This window comes from Fonticula alba (genome assembly GCF_000388065.1).
Source record: "Fonticula alba strain ATCC 38817 unplaced genomic scaffold supercont2.12, whole genome shotgun sequence".
Classification (NCBI taxonomy): Eukaryota; order Rotosphaerida; family Fonticulaceae; genus Fonticula; species Fonticula alba.
Genome location: NW_009242982.1, coordinates 582,700 through 586,574, shown reverse-complemented (window position 1 = coordinate 586,574; position 3,875 = coordinate 582,700).

Here is a 3,875-nt window from a genome sequence, read left to right as displayed (position 1 = left end):
GGGGGGCGGCGCGACAAATGCGGGCCTCACATCTGGGGCCTAATTGCGCGGATAGTAGGCCAAAATGAGGACCTCAGGGGAAGGGACTCATGTCATGCCTCCAGGCCGGTCCGGGGGGGCTGGGACGCGGGGGGCTGGGGGCTGGGGCCGGGCGCGGGCGAAGGGGCCGCCTGCTAGACCCGATATGCCCGGCGGCGCGGGGGGGGGGGAGGCACAGCGGGCCGGGCGGGACATGCCTGTGGACATGCCTGCGCAGGTAAACCCGCGCGTCGGTGCCGGTGCAAGCCTGGATGTCTGTATGTGTGTACGTGGGCGCGGGCATCGGTGTGCATGGGGAACATCCGCACGGAGCCGGGGCGCTCCCGTGCGCCGGGCTGGCGGTGGCCGGTGCCGGCGGCACAGCCCGCCCCGGGGCGAGGATCCCCCGAGGCTCCCCTGGCCCTGGCCGCCCCCCCCCCCCCGGGGAGCGGGGCGGACGCGTTCCTTTTGGTGATGGGTAGAAAAAACATCCGGTGTTCGCGCGGCATAGGGGCTGGCCGGTGCTGGCACGCGCGTCCCCCCCCCCCCGCCCCCCGGACGCGAGGCCCGGGCTCAGGGCTCAGGGCTCCGCAAGGGGACGGTGCGCGGCCTCCGTGGCAATTTGTCCACAGACCGGTGCGCCCTGGCGGATCCGGGGGGATGTTGTCCGCGCCGGGCGCCCCGCGGGGCGGCACGGGCGGCGCCCGACCGCGGCGAGGAGGGGCCACCGCGTGCCCCGGCCGGCGGCGGCGCTTGTTTTCGACCCGGCCCCGCCAGCCGGGGCGTGGGGGCCGGACGGATGGCGCGTTGGGGGCACGCGTGCCTCGCGTTTGCCGGGCACCCGGCGGCGATCGGGCGCACGAGCGAGCACACGCGCGCGCGCGCGCGCGCGCGGGTGAGACCGTGCAGAGCGCCGAGTTCCTCCCCCGCCCCGGCTCCCCCCCCCCGGGGGGGGGGGGGCGCGCGCGACCGACGCGCCAGGGGGGCGGTTCGGGGAACACGCGGCCCCCCGGGCCGAAGCGCTTCGAGGGCTGATCGAGCGTGGCCGGCGGGATGGCACCCGCGAGTCTCGCGGCGCACATCTTCCTCGGCCGCCCGGGCGGCGGGGCGGGGGAGGGGGCGCGCGACTGCCGGGCGCGCGAACGCAAGTGTGACAGGCTCGCGCGATCAACTCCCCCTTCCGCGGCGCAGGGGCCGCGGCCCCCGTGCTCTTCGGAAAAGGGCCGCGCCGATATATTGCGCGAAATATCCAAAGGCCGATATGTCTCTCTGTGCGCGTGTGCGCGTGTGTGTGGGCGTTTCCATTTCTGCGCTGGGTCCCCGCCTCGCCGCCAGCCTGACGTTCGTGGGGGCCCCTCCGGGGTCCTTTCTTCCGGGCCCGTGTCCCGGCCGGGCGAGGCCAGAAAAGCTGTGCCGCCGCCGGGGACACGTGTGCCCCTCCCCTGCGAGGCCAGGCGCGTTGGATGAAAGGACCGGTAGCTGGCCGGGGCACGCGCCCGGCGGTGCCCTCTGTGCCGGGCATTCCTCTGGTCGCCGGTTGTGTCGGCTGCTAGCGCAGGGGGGGGGGGGGGGACGAGAGGGGGGGAATGTCGCCTCTGCCCGCGCCGCCCGGACGCCGGAGCCCGGCGCGGCATATGGTGGTCGGGATGGCTTCCCGGCTCCGGCTAGCGGGAGGGGCGTGTTTGCTCGGAGCCCGGCGCCCGATTCAGCCGCCGGCCTAATTAGGCGCCCGGGGGCCTGACAGAATGCCCCCCCCCCCCGCACAGCCGGGCTCGGTGGGCCTCCCCCCCCCCCCTGGCCCGGGCGGCCGGGGGGCGGGGCCACGCATCCGGCGACACCCTCTCGCGCGGTCTCGCGGCCGCGGGCGCGCCGGCCGCTCGGCCCCCGGCGCTATGACACCCACGTCACCGGGACGCACCGGTGCCGACCATGCCTCGCGCCTCGCGACAGGTTCCCCCCCCCCCCATCCAAGCCCCCCCGGCGCGTGCGCACAAAATGCGTCTTGGCGTGCGCGGCGGCGCATTTCGGCTGGCGCGCCCTTGCGGCGCGGTTCCCCCACCCGTTGCCGGCCCCCGCCCCCCCGGGCCCCGGGCCGCACGCATAGCACCCCCCCTCCGCGTCCCCGGGGTCGCTCGCGGCACAGGGCAAAGGTCTGGCCGCGTCGCCTCTCCACGCGCGAGGGGCTATGGCGAAGGGCAATATCCCGGGCGCATGCACGCCTGACCGGCGGCCGCCGGAAAGGGGCGCGGCTCCCGGGCGCCAGGTCGCCGACGCCCGGAGGGACATTGGCCGGGCGCGTGCTCGCATGCCGGCGCCGGTCGGCCGGGTCGGTCGGCCCGGGGCCGGTGGCAGGCCGCCCGGCCGCCCGGCCGCCCGGGGGCCCTTTCCCCGAAGAATGCCGCCGCTGTCGCCCCGGCGGCGGCCCCCATGGTGCGAGGCATGCGGGAACGCCGGCCGGCGCGCCGGCATGCCGGCGCGCCGGTGTCCCTGGTCGGTCTCCTCCCGCTCGGGCGCGGCCCGGAGCCGCGGCCCAGGGGTCGCTGGTGCATCGTCCGCGCCGGGCGCGCCCGGCGGGGGGGGGGGCCTCGCCGCCGCGCGCACCTACAGCCCCTTGTTTACGCGCGCCCGGCTCGCCGCCGGCGCGGCCGCGCGCAGCCGACGGCCGCTGCCCTCGCAGTCTAGGCCCCCCGCCGCGGCCGGTCCGGCGCACCTGGCCAGAGAAAGGGACGAGCCCACGGACCGGCGCCCAGCCCCCCCCCCCCCCCCCCCCCCCCCCCCCCCGCCCCCCCCCCCCCCCCCCCCCCCCCCGCCCCCCCCGCCCGCCCCCCCCCCCCCCCCCCCCCCCCCCCCCCCCCCCCCCCCGGGAGCGGGAAAACCCCCTTTCTCCCCCCCCCCCCGTTTTTCCCCCCCCCCCGGCCCGGCGCGACCTCTTCCCTGGATTGGATGGGTTTGCCCTGTTAAGGCCCGCTAATTCTCCCCTTTAGTGGGTCCTTGTCCCCGCCTTCACGTCTAAGGGGCCTCATGGGGGTCCTTCCTCCCTCCCCTTTCCCCCTCGCCTGCCTTTGCCTTTTCCCTTTCAAAACCCCTCCCCCCTCCCCCCCCCCCCCGGCCCCCGGGCCCCCCCCCGCCCCCTTGTGCCCCGCGGGGGGGCCCTTGCCTCCCCCCCCCCCCCTCCGGCCCCCCCCCCCCCCCCCCCCCCCCCCCCCCCCCCCCCACCGATGCACCCGAATGGGACAAACGGGCAAACGCACATCCTCCCGGGGGGGGGGGGGCGCCCTCTCGCCACCGCCGCAGGTCGGGCGGCGGGCCCGCTTCGTACGCTGGCGCCCTGGCGGGGGCGGGGGGGGCGGGGGCGGGGTCGCGTACGCGCGCGTCAGAAAGCACGCCCGCGCGACACGCGCCTCCTTCTCGCCTCTGATCGTCCCCGCTGAGTCATAGCTCCTGGCGTACTGGGCCCCCGGCAATTACCCCCCGGCACGGCGCTCATTTGCTCCCCTGGCCACAGACACCGGCGCCGAGATTGCACGTCCCCCTTGGACCGGGCGCAAGCGAGGGCCCGATGTTCGCCCCGGCCCGGGGCCATCCCCCGCCCGGAGGCCCCGGGTCACGCCGCGCCCCCGGGCTCACATGGTCATGTGCGTGATACCCGGGACATGCGCCCGCGATGGGTCCCCCCCGCACGCACCCACGTCGCGCTGTGCCCGCCAAAAGCCCGCCCCCCTGTTGCGTGCGTTTCTGCCGGCACGGAGCCAGCAGCCCCCGATCGGTCACGTCTTCCTGCTTTTCCCGCCCCCCCCCCCCCCCCCCCCCTGAACTCCAGTCACCGTGTTGAAGCCGTGGGCCGGGGGGGGGGGGAC